Source organism: Vulpes vulpes, chromosome 12, assembly GCF_048418805.1.
Source record: "Vulpes vulpes isolate BD-2025 chromosome 12, VulVul3, whole genome shotgun sequence".
Classification (NCBI taxonomy): domain Eukaryota; kingdom Metazoa; phylum Chordata; class Mammalia; order Carnivora; family Canidae; genus Vulpes; species Vulpes vulpes.
Window position 1 is genome coordinate 165,458,838 of NC_132791.1, and position 16,124 is coordinate 165,474,961.

Sequence of the window (16,124 nt, forward strand, 5' to 3'; positions counted from 1 at the left end):
CCTCGTCCGACTGTTTCCCAGGCAAATTCCCTGTAGGGAGGATGTGACCGGCGAAGGTCAGTGGCTCTCAACCCTTCCCACGGAGGAGCGTGGTCACACTACGTGCTGACCCCTGACTCCCCCGTGCAGGTTGACACGAGCGTGGGGTCGCCAGCCTGCATTTTACCCACTTTGCAGGCCACCCTCCCGAGGAGGTGCCCGGCTCACCCAGGGAGCCACAGCCACTCGCGTCCCCCGGGGACGCGGCTCGGGGACCGTGCATGAGCGCCGCGGCCGCCCTCGGGACACCTCGCCTTCCCGCTCGGTGGATGCCAGACCCCGTCTTTCGGCCGTCCCCCAGGTCGCTTCCGGCATTTGGAGAGACCAATCGTCGCCTCCGAGAACAAAAGGCCCTCCCTCCCCTAGACGCAAGCAGCCAATCCAGCTGCTCGTTGCCCCAGCGTGCCGTGCGCCCGGGACGCACGACCTTGACCAATCCGTCCCCGGACGTCCTCCTGGCCCCGCCCCCGGCCTGTCACCGCCGCGGCCCCTCTTGCCACCGCCCCTTCACCCCCGCCGGCGCACTTCCTCCCCGACGCCGTGACGTGCGCAGCCCTGTGCCCGGCCGCAGCGGGCCAATGGCGGAGGCGGATACGGCGGGCCAATGGGCGGCGGCGTCTCATGCGGCCGGCGCCCGCCGCAGCCGCCGCCGGGTCCCGGAGCCAGAGGCCGCGGAGCCGGAGCGCGATGGAGCGAGGGCCCCAGGCGGGGAGGCGCCGCCGCCGAGCGCGCGGCCCGACGTCCCTTCAGTGAGCGCCCGCGCCGCCGCGGCGCCGCCCGAGCCTGGCCGCGCCCGAGGGGCGGGCTCGCCTCCCGCCGGCCTCGCCGCTTCGCCGGCGCTCGGAGCCCGCCGCCGCCGCCTTCCCGCTCGGGCCGGGAGACGGGCCGGGGCTGCATGGCCTCGCCCGCGCGCCGCCGCTGAGCCCGCGGAGCCCGCGGAGCAGTGCAGCCGGGAGCCGGTGAGAGCCGCCGCGGGCCGGGCCGGGGGTCGGGGCGGGCGCCGGGGCACGGGGCCGCCGTGCGGCCTGCAGGCCTCCCCTCCGGGCGGAGCAGCGCGACGGGCGCCGGCGGGCCCGGGGGCCTGAGGGGCCGACCTGGGGCTCCGGGGGGTCCGGGCCGCCGTGAGCGGCTGACGCGGGCTCCGGGGGCTCCGGGGGCGCCTGGGCCGCCGTGAGGGCCCGACTGGCGGTTTCGGGCTGGCCTGGGGGGCCCGGGGGGCCGCGAGGGGGGCTCCCGGGGCTCCTGGGGGGCTCGGGGCCGCCGCGAGGGTCTCCGGATGGGCCGGGGGGCCCGGGGGCGGCCGCGAGGGGCTCCGGGTGGGGCTCCGGGTGGGGCTGGGCGCCGGGGGCCGCCGCGAGGGGACTGACGGGGGTCTCCGGGCGGGGCGGGGGGCCCGGCGGCCGTGCAGCGCGCCGGGGGGGCCGGGGCGGCCCGGGGCTGCCGCGAGGGCTGGAGGCTGCGCTCGAGGGGCGGGGGCCCCGGGCGCCTGGGGTGCGGGTGCGCCGACCTCTGACCCGGGGGGGGGCTCCGCGCTGTGGGTTGTAGTTGTTATTCCCAGCGTCCCTATTATTATCACTGTTTTGAAACGGGAGCAGGCGGCTCTCGGGCTCCGAGCCGGAGGGGGCGGGCGAGCCCGAGTCGTGAAGGGAGAGTGGGGGCGCCGGGGGTGCAGGCGGCGCGCGTGGGCCCGCCGAGGGGCAGGAATGCGGGGCAGCGGCGCGGGGGTGTCGTCTCGGGGGGAGGGGAGGCGGGACCGGGGGGCGGGTGGGAGGGAAGCGGTGGCGGTGGCGGCTGCAACAGCAGTCCTTGGCCTCAAGGAACAATGTGAGACGTTGCCTGAAATGTTAATTTCCGTTCCTCATTTCATCATCCCCTGGCAGGGCGGTAGCTGTGAGTGCGAGTGCGAGTGTGTGTGCGTGTGTGTGTGTGTGTGTGTGTGTGTGGTTGGCCTTGCCACATGGATTCAGTCCCCTCTCAAAGAGGGATTGTGCTGTTGAATCTCTTGTCTTGGCTGTGCGGGGAGGTGGACGGGCCCTCGTTTTTCTTGAGGTCTGCTCTTTTCCTGGTGCCCCAACCAGGTTTTCTGCTTCTGTTGTTCTTTTGGAGAGCTCGTCTTCTCTCCCCGCTCCCAGGGTTTTTTTGGAAGGGACTTTGGAAGACGAAGCTGGCCCAGGAGGACCCTGTTGTTTGAAAACCAGTTAGTATGCAGTATGCCCGGATTTCGTGATTTCCACAGGTTATAGGAGGTTTTATATCCCATTCCAACAACGGGATGGTTTTGCAGATTTCCCGGTAGAAAAATGAAATTCCGGGCTTTCTTGTAAGGTGAGAGTTTCTAAAGCGATTTGAGTAATATACTTAACATTCCATTTCAACCTAGGAGTGAAAGTGTGCAGTTGTCGAATGGGAAAACTTAGAATATTTTGGTACCTATGGAGGATTGATGAGAGGCATTCAGCAAAAACGATGTAACATGATATTGCTGGTGGAAAAAGTGCCATTGACACAGTTGCTATTTTTGGTTTGTGCAAACCCAGTCAATGGCATAACTTGAATAGTTCTAAATCAGAGACCCTGAGACGATGTATTTGATGCCTTTGGGACCTTGATTTCTCTTACTAAATGTTGCTGTCTGGGAAGACTTGTTCTGTTTTATGTCTTTTGAGACTGATTGCACAAGTGCTGTGATACTACTTTGAAACTGTAGTTAAAAAAAGAAAAAGGAAAAACATCTTGCTCAACTTTGATTGTGACCCTTGAATTGGATCCCTATGGTGGTGTTTCCTCCCCCACCCTCCATTCAGCTGCTGGTTTCTCTGTAGTTTTGTGTTGAGGAGCCCGATCTCCTGTGATAGGCTGGCCCTCCTGAATGGGATGGGAGGAAACAAAGACCAAGGAACTATGACATTTTTCTGTGTCCTTTGTGCGCGTCTCTCAGCTGCCCCCAAATATTGCTGAATTTGATCTAAATCTGAAACGTTGAGAGATTTTTAAATTCTAAATATATTTTTTAATGGCGAAAGAATATCGAGAAGTTTTACCAGAAGTTTGTTTTTAAAGATGTCACATAGTCTTGAGTTCATTTGCAGCTCTCACTTTGTGTCTGCTTTCTTACTTGTGTTGCCCTGTCAGATGTTCTTCTCTAGACCCTCTGTGGACTAGCCATGCTAATCACATTGCCCTGGCAGTGCCTTTCATCTCTCTAAACCAGATGGGCTGCTTATGACTAGTGGCTGTCATGTTAGCTGTAATTACAGTGTGGATACTGTGACAAGTAGAACTTTCCACACATTGAGTTAAATTTGTATTGGAGAATATTTTTCAAGCACCTTTGTATGCCTTGGTTTTTTAAGTATATTTGATGTAGTAGGGTTATGTTTTATCCAATATAACAGGGGCGTTATTTTACATATGGGCAATGAGCCCATTATCAATTAAATAACGTAATTAGACAGTGTCAGTAAATGCTGGTTCAGAGCATAATCTGCATTTGTTGCCAAAATAAGTGTTTTGATCTGTCCATTACCCTGTGTAAGTCCCTTCATCCCTCACGTGGTAAGTGTAATGGATGAGCTTTCTTTAATAGCAAGATATTTGTTAGTTAATAGGTGAAAATGAGGATGCATTGCTTGTCTGACTGCATGCTGTGTCAGTTTATTACTGCTGTTTAGTCAGTGCTCTGTGGGGGTTGAGCTTGGCCCGCTTGATAAACTTCCTAAAAAAAATTGAACTCAAATACTAAAAGTTTTTGTCTTAAAATTTTTCAGTATGTGTTTTCTTGATTGTATTTCAAATGAAATTTTTGTGCATTTCACCTTTTCCAGTTTTATCTTAAAGCTATATGAAAGAGAGAGTATCAGTCCTCAGTTCCTGGAACTCAGACATTTAGAGATAATCAGCACAGAAAGCCTAAAAGGCTTAGGAAATGATCCGCTTTAAAGACAACTTTGTTAATTCTAATGAAGACGTTTCTGTTATGAAGTGGCTCCTTTTCTGCTGGATGGATCTTATTCTTGGTATCTTTTGAGCTAAGGCAGACAGAGCTGTGTTTCCATGTCTGTTTTTGTTATCCTTCTGTGCTTAACTCTGCTCTGCTCCTCCTCCACAGTTAATACTTTTTAAAAATAGTGTTTTATATATGTACCAGAACTACAGATGTTATTTTTATGGTAAGGTCCTAACCCTGATTGGTCCCTGCCCTGCCAAACCCCCTCTGTGATCCACTGTCACTCTCTAAACTCCTGATGTTCTGGGTACATTGGCCTTCCATTTCCTAGATTGGGACATGGGTGGGCCTTATTCTCCTATGGCCTCGACACATGCTGATCCTCTGGACCAGGGTCCTGCTGTGTGTCCATCATTGGTGCCTCTGCAGATCCTCCCCTCTCCAAATCTGCAAGGCAATTCCCACTTAGCCTTTGGGTCTTAGTTAAATAATGCTTTCTCTTAACCTTCTTAATCATCATTCCCAAGGAATGTGCCATCTCACCTTGTTAAAGCCACATATTAACAAGATTGATCAAATGGGTAACACTTGGTTTTCATCTGTCCCTGTGAAAGAAGGGACTGGATGCTTAATGAAAATAGGGATGGGGCAGCCCCTGTGGCTCAGCGGTTTAGTGCCGACTTCAGCCCAGGGCATGATCATGGAGACCCGGGATCGACTCCCACATCAGGCTTTCTGCATGGAGCCTGTTTCTCCCTCTGCCTGTGTATCTGCCTCTCTCTCTCTCTGTATGTCTCATGAATAAATATATAAAATCTTAAAAAAAAAAAAAGAAAAGGATGGTCTGTGATCACTTACGGGCCAGTCTAGGGTATGACAGTAGTCATAGAATTGGCTCCAGAAATATCTGTTGAATTGTTTAAAGACTGTCTTTGGAAGTGTTTCAGTGATTTTGAAAGGATACGGTTGGGATCATGAACTTTGATTTATTTGATCGACTAGGAATGATGCTAGGTGATGATTTCAGCCACATTCCCATTTGTCCTCAAAGTAAGGTTTCCTTTATAATCTAGGTCAAGGTGTGGGACATGGCTTTTACAGTTGGCACAAGAGATAAAGGAAAATAATTAATGGAATAGTTGTCTTTGTGGGAAGGAAAAAAAAAAAAAACCTTCGAAGCACTTTAGTAGGACTGCTGCTTTTGGGGCCAAGATGAAGGCTTACTGAGTGTAGTTTTGCTGCTGCTGTATTTCATTTAGAACTTTAAGCACCTTCTGTCCCCTTGTAACATAAGCAGTGGTTTATTTTTTTATTTTTATTTTTTAAAGATTTTATTTATTTATGATAGACATAGAGAGAGGCAGAGACACAGGCAGAGGGAGAGGCAGGCTCCATGCCAGGAGCCCAATGTGGGACTCGATCCCGGGGCTCCAGGATCGCACCCTGGGCCAAAGGCAGGTGTTAAACCACTGAGCCACCCAGGGATCCCCTAAGCACTGGTTTAGTATGATAGTGGAGTACTTGGAAAATGTGAGCATTTTATCCTACTTTTTTTTTTTTTTTTATTTGAACCTCCCAAGCTATTGTAATAAAAAAGTTCCTGAGCTTTGAGGCCACAGATTCTGTTCAAATATAAATTCTCCAGAATGGAGGTGGCCTCTTAATATCCCTTGGATCCCAATTTTATTTTTATTTATTTTTAGATTTTATTTATTTATTCATCAGAGAGAGAGAGAGAGAGAGAGAGAGAGGCAGAGACACAGGCAGAGGGAGAAGCAGGCTCCATGCAGGGAGCCTGATGTGGGACTCGATCCTGGGTCTCCAGGATCACACCCTTGGCTGAAGGCAGTGCTAAACCGCTGAGCCACCTAGGCTGCCCTGACCCCAATTTTAGAATTTAAAAATATTTCATAAATTTTGTTTTAGAGATTTTATTTATTTGTGATAGACACACAGAGAGAGAAAGGCAGAGGCACAAGCAGAAAGAGAAGCAGGTCCCAAGCAGGAAGCCCAATGTGGGACTCAATCCCAGGACTCTAGGATAACCCCTGGGCCGAAGGGAGACCCTCTACTGCTGAACCACCCAGGGGTCCCTATTTATTTTATTTTGAGAGAGAATGAGAGATGGACAACAAGTGGGGGAAGAGGTTGAGAGAAAGGGAGAGAATCTCAAGCCGACTCCCTGCTGAACCCAGAGCCAGAAGAGGGGCTGGATCCCACCTTCCTGAGATCATGACCTGAGCCCAGATCAAGAGTCGGCTGCCTTATGAAGAAAAAAGTAATCTCTCTGGAGGGAAATACACCAGAATGGAGTTGTGTGTTATTTTCCCCTGCTTATGTCTTGTAATGTTATGTAATTGGCAGAAAGGTTGCCTTTTTTTTTTTTTTTGTAAGGTTTTATTCATTTATTCATGAAAGAGAAAGACAGAGACATAGAGGGAGAAGCAGGTTCCCTGTGGGGAGCCTGATGTGGGACTTGATTCCAGAACCCCAGGATCATGACCTGAGCCAAAGGCAGACGCTCAACCACTGAGCCACCCAGGTGCCCCAGAAAGGTTGCTTTTGAAAAGACTAATTATGGGTATAATTGAGTGATAGACACTTGAGTTTTTGGTTTGGATAGCTGCTGAATTTGTGTGGTTTTAACGTTTTAGGCAGTAAGGGGTAAGGGGAATTGATTGTGGTTGAAAATATTTAGAGACACCATTCTCAAACTTAAGAAATCCCACAGGTTTGAAGTTGGTTCAGTGACTGGAGAGTTAAGTGGGTTTTCAGTGTGAAAATAAAAGAAGTCTGTCCATTAATACAGCTGAAGTTTTCAAGGGCTGAAAGGACTGGAAATTCTGTTGCTGGGCCGAGGCTTGTTGGACACCACCACCCCCAACCTAGGTTGAGGTGGTTGTGGGAGTTACAGTGTCCTTACCGGCTGGCCGAGGGTAAGACCCAGGTTGCCAGCTCTGCCCTTGGCATCTGTGCGGTGAATTATTTATTATCCTGAAAATCTGTAGGCACTCTTTTTCCACTTGTAAAGAGACCAGTGTGCATTGGTTCACTATATAAAAATGTTGGCCTTTTCTCAACATAAAACATTTTGAAAATCAGAATTTTTTTGTCAAGGTTAAATAAAAATGATGAAATCCCTCTGCCTTCCAGTTACTTGTTTAACTCTCTAAAACCTTTTTTTAAATTTTATATTTTTTAAAGAATTTATTTATTCATGAGAGACAAGAGAGAGAGAGAGAGAGAAGGGCAGAGATACAGGCAGGGGGAGAAGCAGCCTCCCATGAGGAGTCCGATGTGGGACTCTGTCCTAGGACCCCGGGATCACAAACTGAGCCAAAGGCAGATGCTCAACTGCTGAGCCACCCAGGTGCCCTAAAATGTGACCTTTTAGAATGGCTAGAAGAAATTTAACCTGTAAATGCTTAATAACTTTGTGATATCAGAGGTTAGTTTTCATCTAAAGTGTAGCAAATCGAGGGCATTGATAGAGAGTGCCCCTTTCCTCCCTCCTGATGGCAGGCGCCAGAGCCAGAATGCTAATGTCCTGGAATAGTGAATATTTCTAAGTAATGAGAAGTTTGCCTAGGGTGCTTGGTTTTTAAGTTTTTTTTTTTTTTTTTTTTTTTTTTTTTTTGTAAAGATTCTTATTTATTCATGAGAGACACACTGAGAGGCAGAGACATAGGCAGAGGGAGAAGCAGGCTCCCTGCGGGGAGCCGGATGCAGGACTCAGTCTCAGGACCCCAGAATCACTGAGCTGAATGCTGGGATCGTCTGAGCTGAAGGCTGGGATCATCTGAGCTGAAGGCAGACGCTCAACCACAGAGCCACCCAGGTGCCCCTGGTTTTTAAGGTTTTGGCCAGAGTTCTGATTGCTTTATTTTCTACTGCACTCATATGTAGCAAAATAAGACTTTCACTTAATTCTGGGTGATGATGTCAACTTGAAATCATTATAGCTATAACTGAGTAAACTTATCTTAAATAGAGAAGGTGAGAGAAGTAGTGAAGAACCTTATTACTCTTGAGAGGTGAAGCCTTGCTGGCATGCACCACCGTTTCTAAATGTGGTTTTACATCCTGTAAAACAGGAAGTAAAAATAAAACAACAACAACAAGAAAATCCAAAGCAGCACTCTTGAAGGATTTTTTTTTTTTAAGATTTCTTATTTATTTATTTATTTTTTAATTTTTATTTATTTATGATAGTCACAGAGAGAGAGAGAGAGGCAGAGACACAGGCGGAGGGAGAAGCAGGCTCCATGCACCGGGAGCCTGATGTGGGATTCGATCCTGGGTCTCCAGGATCGCGCCCTGGGCCAAAGGCAGGCGCCAAACCGCTGCGCCACCCAGGGATCCCAAGATTTCTTATTTATTCATGAGATACAGAGACAGGCAGAGATGCAGGCAGTGGGAGAAGCAGGCTCCATGCAGGGAGCCTGACATGGGACTCGATCCTGGGTCTCCAGGATCAAACCCTGGGCTAAAGGCGGCGCTAAACTGCTGAGCCACCCGGGCTTCCCTTTTTTTTTTTTTTTAATTTTTTTTTCTTATTTTATTATTTATTTACGATAGTCATACAGAGAGAGAGAGAGAGAGAGAGAGAGGCAGAGACACAGGCAGAGGGAGAAGCAGGCTCCATGCACCAGGAGCCTGACGTGGGATTCGATCCCGGGTCTCCAGGATCGCGCCCTGGGCCAAAGGCAGGCGCCAAACCGCTGCGCCACCCAGGGATCCCTTTTTTTTTTTAAAAAAAAAAACAAAACAAAAATGCCTGGCTGATTATAGAACATGCAGATCACTTAGGAGAAGAAGGAGAAGAAGAAGAAGAAGAAGAAGAAGAAGACCTCACCTTTTGGATGATGAAAAAGAAAGCCCAGCCTTATGGGGTCTAAACTGCCAAGAAGCCTCAGTGTCTTAAGTGTTCCGTAGTCCTTCAGGTGGTTCTGATTTCAAGGAGTGTGTAGGCTTTGTGAATTTTTTTTTTTTTTTTTTAAGGTTTTACTTATTTACTTAGGAGAGACAGAGAGAGGCAGAGAGAGAGGTAGAGACAGGAGAAGCAGGCTCCATGCAAGGAGCCCAATAGGGGACTCGATCCCAGGACTCTGGGATCACGCTCTGATCTAAGGCAGATGCTCAACCAGAGCCACCCAGGGGTCCCAAGGCTTTGTGAATTTTTTTTCTTTGCTAGAGGTAGAGGATTTGGATTACCTTCATGGGTATTTCCATTACTTTGAGAATAGTTCATCTGAGATTTGAAGTTTTTTAGGTTAGCGATTAATACATTAAATATGCTAACACTTAAAGCGTTTTCTTGTAGGAAAATTTTTCTCCAATGCTTGAGGTAATCTTTGAATTGTGTCCTTTGTCTTTTAGTATGAAGCTTAGAAAAATGATATGTGCTTTCACTGATAGTTTAATTTTCAGCAGATGCAACCTTAATGGAATTTATGTGGGAACTTTCTCTTTAGTGAAGTGCGTACATCTGATTCTGCTAAACTTGGCTTCTCATCAGATGATTGACTTGTAAAAGACGACTGTGCTGAAGTAATTTTAATGTTTTGAAAAGAGATATTTAAGTAGAGACAAATGGCACAGTGAAGTATTAGTTGGGGAGAGCATCTTTGTCCTATTTAACCTACTCCTTTCCCCTTTCCTAGGTAGTTTTCTCTGAAGTCCCCAAATGTGTTGGCTCCAGGGAGATGGGGAACAGAAGATGGTGGAAGGTATGTTATGTTAGAGAGGTGACACAGGAGGATGTGAAGGGTGGAGGAAGACAGTATGCCCTCAGAATTTGGAGAAACGCTTGTGTTGCTGTATTTCAGTGGTGCCACTGCTCACTTTTACCACAAACTTAGTGCTTTAAAACAATACAGGTTTATGATTTTATTTTTTATTTTTTTTTAAATTTTTATTTATTTATGATAGTCACAGAGAGAGAGAGAGAGAGAGAGAGGCAGAGACACAGGCAGAGAGAGAAGCAGGCTCCATGCACCGGGAGCCCGATGTGGGATTCGATCCTGGGTCTCCAGGATCGCGCCCTGGGCCAAAGGCAGGCGCCAAACCGCTGTGCCACCCAGGGATCCCAAGGTTTATTATTTTAAAGCTCTGTAGATTAGAAGCCTGATGTGAATTTCCCTGGGCTAAAATCAGGGTGTCGGCAGGGCTGGTTCCTCCTAAGGGCTCCAGGGGGGAGGCTGTTTCCTAGCCTCTTTCATCTTTTAGAGGCTGTTCACATTCCTTGGCCTCTGGCCCCTTTCTCCATCAGCAGTGTTGCATCTCTGACCTTCCAGTGTGACATCTCCTTTATACCCTCCTGCACCCTCTTCCACTTTTGAGGACCCTTGTGATTACATTGGGCCCACCCTGATAATCCAGGATACACTCCCTGTCTGCTGATTAGACTACATAATTCCATCTGCAACCTTAATTCCCCTTTGCTGTGTGACCTAAAATACCCACAAGTTCCAGGGATTAGAATAGGGACTCTTTGGGAGCAGTGTTCAGCTGGCCACACTAGATTTTCCATGAATGTGGTCGTAACACCTGAGCTTGGAATAAGTTATTGTGCAGGTGGCTCTGGTGCGCTTGCCTCAGTTCTCCAGAACTGTCTTGGCCTTGGGAAGACTCTGCATTGATAGGGAGTTAGTGTGGTGGGAATACATGTCCTTCATGAGGTTTTGCTTATTTATTTTTTTTATTTTGGAATAACTATTTACAGAAGTGGTGCACATGGTAGAAGTAATAGAATGGATTAATTCCATTCTATTCTTTTTTTAAAGATTATTTATTTATTTATTTATTCATAGAGACACAGAGAGAGAGAGAGAGAGAGGCAGAGACACAGGCAGAGGGAGAAGCAGGCTCCATGCAGAGAGCCTGACATGGGACTCGATCCAGGGTCGCCAGGATCACACCCTAGGCTGCAGGCGGCGCTAAACCGCTGCGCCACTGGGGCTGCCCCCATTCTATTCTTTATCCAGGTTCTTGAATGGTAAGGTTTCATATAACAATGCTGAGGTTGTCAAAGCTGAGAAGTCCACATTGGTACATTATTATTATTATTTTTTTAAAGATTTTATTTATTTATTTTGGGAGAATAGAGAATGTACCAGGGTGTGGTGGGACAGAGGGAGAGGGAAAAGCAGACCCTCTTTGAGCAGGGAGCCTGATGCGGGACTTGATCCCAGGACCCTGAGAACATGACTGAGCTGAAGGCAAATGCCCAACTGAGCTATCCACGTATTCCTGTACATTACTATTAATTAAATCCCAGTCTTCATTTGGATTTCACCCATTTTTCTTCTAACATTCTTTTGCTATTCTAGGATCCTATATTCCATTTAGTTATGTCTCTTTAGTCTCTTCCTGTCTGTAATAGTTTCTCAGGTCTTTCCTTGTTTTTCATGACTTTGGCAGTTTTGAAAAGTACAGTCTTTGTTTTACGTCTTTGTAATCATTCACCCATTTGGCACAGTTACAAAGGGCTGTACATCTGACTACTTTTCCAGAGATGGACTGCTGTGTAGTAGGAGGACAATTATGTATCTTTTTGCAAGTGGAGTGAATAACCTAGTTTATGGAGGGGACTTCCGGGACCAGGTGAACCTAGCTTTTCCCATGTTACACTGATGTAGTCACTGTTGCTCACGCTGCTAGGATGTGGTGTGGGATGCCAAGGAGCACTGAGATCTGGCCCTGCCCTGGGCCTGGGGAGGAAGAAGAGGTCCTTGGGTCAGGGGTAGGGGTGAGGGAGCACAGGGGAGAGAAAGCCTGTCTGATTTGGAAGTCTGGATGGGAGATGTCCTGGAGGAAGTGTTATTTAAGAATCAGTGAGCTATCGGTGTGTAGGAAGCAGGGTGAGGCCGTCATGGACTGTGGGAAGCACTGGGAGATAGGCTGTAATGTGGAAATGTCAGCTAGACCTGTTAGAACATGTAGCCCTTAAAAAAATAGTAGCAGATAAAGCTGGGAAAACGGACTGGACTCCAGTTGTGTAAGACTGGGCCTGCTGAGAAAGTGGTATTCCCTGCTCTGTGGCAGGAGGTGGTGTGTCCGAGTGTGATGCTGGTAGACAGGCCCGATGGAGGTCAGACTGGCTCTGGGAGAACCTGTGCCTGAATGTGGGAAGTCACGACACGAGGAAGGATGGTATCTAAGAGTGGGCAGTGCTCCTGGAGGCAGGTGAATGCTAGGTCACCCACGTGTCTTGTTTGTCCTTCACCCCACTGCCCTCCACTTTCGGACAAATAAGCAGGTTTAAAAGAATTCTCACCAGAGGCACTATTGCAGAAAGTAGGAACACTGTTTTCCAGGGAAAAATATAAAACAGCTAATTAGAAATGGATGATGGGATTTAAAATTTGTTGTAGGAATAAAGCTCGAGCTCAAAGGAGTGGCTGAAATACCCATCACAGAAGTAACTAGGGAGTGAAGTGCAGTGAGGAGAGCCTGGCGGAAGGTCTGTCAATGAGGGGGGAGTGTTGTAGGCAAGAGAAGGAGGTTCTGTCAACAGAGAGGGGGTGGTGTGGTCCAAGACGTTCCTGAGAGGATCTGAAGAGCCTCGTAATGGAGGGGGCTCTTCAGGTGGGCTGGGTAAGCAAGTTGTGAAGACTTAGAGGAGGTGGTGGTTTGCTAATATGTATTCGTATAGAAATGGTAGAAAATGAGAGATGAGTTGATTCAGAGCAGATGGAATGGGGCATACAAGTGACGGACAGTCTTGTGAAGAGACAGAGGTGATGGAAGAGAGGCAGGAGGGGGCTTGGGTATGGTCTTGTGCCTGTAGCATGGCACACTAGATGCGATGGGACCTCTGCACCTGTGAGAAACCTGTATGCTCCTGTTCTCATGGTGCAGTCTGACGGGCAGAGGCCAGGAGCCTGGACCTCTCATGTTCAAGACAGAGTCTTGGCTAAGACAGTATAAACTGCAGGCCAGGGATAGTAGCTTGGGGTTCATATATAGGAGGGGCCAGAGATTGGGAGGCTGAAGTAGCCTGCTGGTACAGTCAGCATGGAAGGAAGGTATTTGCTATCTTGTTACTTGCTCAAATACTTTGTTAGACTTTTCTTTTAAGATTATATTTTATTTTTTTAAAGGTTTTATTATTTGAGAGAAAGCACAAGGAGAGGGAGAGGGAGGAGCAGTCTCCATGCTGAGCATGGAGCATGACACGGGGCTCAATCCCAGGACCCTGAGATCATGACCTGAGCCAAAGTCACACGCTTAACTGATGGAGCCACCCAGGTGCCCCGATTTTATTTTATTTTTTAAGTAATCTCTACACCCAGAATGGTGTACAGGGGTTACAACCCTGTACTGTAACATGGACAGGGTTAAAACCCTGAGGTCAAGAGTCACATGCTCCCCTGACTGAGCCAGCCAGGCACCCTGTACTTTGTTTTTGTTAGACTTATGTTGGACTTGTGTTTGTTTTGTATTTTACATATATCAACACACATATTAATAGGTATTTGATTAATATTTGCATGACAGCTCAATCTTTCAAGTTAATGACTTAAAAAAAGAGGCTTATGGCCAGAGAATAATACCTATCAGGAAATATATTCCATGTAAGAAATACTTAATATGTTAAACATGTGCCAAACATATTTAGTAGTGTGAGAGTATTCCTGAGTTACTTCAAGTTGGTAAAATGTAGGCTTTATCCTGCTCTGTTACAGCACTATTTACTATGTGCTGGGGTAGAAGAGCTTTGTCCTAGTGTCTGTCTTTGGTTTGAGCAATAGTGAATTTCAGGGCATCTGGCTTAGACAGCTTTCTGTTGGGTGGCTGTCTCTGTTGACTGTACTGTTTCTGTCAGGAGTCTAAATTGAATGTAGTTTGATTGCAGACGCAGAAATAAATGGAGAGCAAAAGTAAATGTTTTGGACAGCCTGACCATTGCAGGTGCCCCGGGTGGGGCGCTAATAAAGGGAGTTGCCTCAGGGCCAAGGGTGGCCTGCCTGTGTGTGGTGTGTTTACTTCCTTCTGTTTACTTTTAAACTTGCCTTAGTTCTGCTAAATCCCCTTGATACCAATCCCTCTGTAACTTTGCTGCATTTTACCTTTTCACTGGTTGACAGCTGGAGTTTCTTTGATGGAGAGAAATTTTTTTTTTATAGTTGTTAACACTGTCACAGAGCTAATTCTGCCACTGGTTCAGTTCTTTCACTCCTCTCCTCTCTTTCCTTCCCCTATTACCTCCCCTCCCCTCTTCTGTCCTTTCCTCTCTTTGGTCTTTCTTGCCACTCGTCCTTTCTTGATTAGCAGACTGCATTTAGAAGCTACAGAGCAATGCAGTCTGGATTTATAAATTACTGGTGTCCCTAGCTCCAGTGTTTGGTGACTGTGCCGGTCACAGCAGGGATGGGGGATGGGATGGAGCACTCTTGAGGTCATGGCTGTTCTTACCCTAGCTGAGGCTGACTTGTTATTGTTTGTCCACGGATACTTTTGAGGGCTATGATTTCAGGTGCATGGTGTAACCGAGTGGTTTTAAGTTTTCATTCCTGTTATGGGCCTATTTCTCAAGTGTTATAATCTAATCAAGCAATAAAAATTACTCTTTGGGTTGTAAAATGTAAAAGTCTAGTTTGTTCCAGATGTTAGTGAGTTTATGTTAATGTTTTGTTAGCATCATGTTATATCGCTTGTGTCCTCTCTTGACTCATGGAGCTTTCTTTATTTTTAATTTTTATTTTTTAAAAGATTTTATTTATTCATTCACGAGAGAGAGAGAGCGAGAGGCAGAGACACAGGCAGAGGGAGAAGCAGGCTCCATGCAGGGAGCCTGACGTGGGACTTGATCCCGGGTCTCCAGGTTCACGCCCTGGGCCAAAGGTAGGCGCTAAACTGCTGAGCCACCCAGGCTGCACAATGGAGCTTTCTTCAAAAGAAGTTCATGCACAGCTAAGGGAACCATCAACAAAATGAAAGGGCAGCTTATGGAAAGGGAGAAAATATTTGCAAAGTATATATTTGATGGTGGGTTAATATACAAAAAAAATATAAAAACTCCTATAACTGCATAGCAAAAGAAAAGAAAAACTCAAATAATGCAGTTAAAAAATGGGCAAAGAACCTGAGTAGACATTTCTCCAAAGATCTATGAAAGGCCAACAGATACAGGGAAAGACAACAGGGAAATGCAAATCAAAACAATGAGATACAGCCTCGCACCTGCTAAAATGGCTATCATAAAAAACGTGAGTGATAACACATATTGGTGTGGATAGGGGGAAGAGAAGACCCTTGTGCACTGCTGGTGGGAATGTAAATTGGTTCAGCCATTATGGAAAATAGTATGGAGGGTCCTCAAAAAATAAAAATAGAATTGCCATATGATCTAGCAATCCCACTTCTAGGAACATATCCAAAGGAAGTGAAAATGCTAACGTGAAAAGATATCTGCACCCTACATGCATTGCAGAATTATTTACATTAGCCAAGAGGGGCAGACAACTTAAGTGTCCCATTGGCGGGTGAATGGATAAAGAAGTTATGGTTTATATTTTATATGTAAAATGAAATATTATTCATCCGTAAAGCAGTTGAGGAAATCTTCCATTTATGGCAACATGGATGGACCTTGAAACTATTGTGCTCAGTGAAGTCAGGCAGAGAAAGAGAAATACTGTATAGACTCACTTAGGTTTGGAATCTAAAAAAACAAAAACAAAAACCAAACTCAGAAAAAGAGACCAGGCTTGTGGTTACCAGAGTACAGGAGGCAGAACTAGAAAAAGGTGGGCAAAAGGTACAAATTTCCAGTTATAAATAAGTCTTAGGGATGTGATGGATGACATGGTGAAGAGAACAGATACTGCTCTGTGATCTATAGCACAGTGGTTAAGAGTAAGTCCTGAGTTTTTTCTTTCTCTTTTTGTGGTATCTACTTGAATCTCTCCTGTAATATCTGTAAACAAGCCACCATGCTGTATGCCTGAAACTTACACAGAGATGTAAGTCAATTATTTTTCAATAAAGCTGGGGGAAAAAAAAAGATCATTGCAAGACCTCACCAGTGCTTACTTAGTACTAGAAATGCCATCTAAAAACCTCCTAAACAGGGCGAGGCCAGTGGATTTTTCTGACACCATTGGTTGGAGTTCTCTAAAGTCCATATGGCTCA

At 47.0% G+C, this 16,124-nt stretch overlaps 1 protein-coding gene across 11 annotated transcripts in view; it reads left to right on the plus strand.

The window, feature by feature from the left end:
* The first annotated feature begins 830 nt into the window (after nt 1–830).
* The window catches only part of ANKRD11 (ankyrin repeat domain containing 11), a 191,476-nt gene continuing 176,182 nt past the window's right edge, over nt 831–16,124 (plus strand). For 5 of the 11 annotated variants that reach the window (XR_011996083.1, XM_072731319.1, XM_072731320.1 and 2 more), the window contains exon 1: nt 837–998. The gene's annotated coding sequence lies outside the window, so the exon portion shown is untranslated. Of the gene's footprint in view, nt 999–9,648; nt 9,715–16,124 lie in introns of those variants that run through there. The other 6 variants (XM_026004998.2, XM_026004994.2, XM_026004995.2 and 3 more) reach the window with 3 other exon arrangements.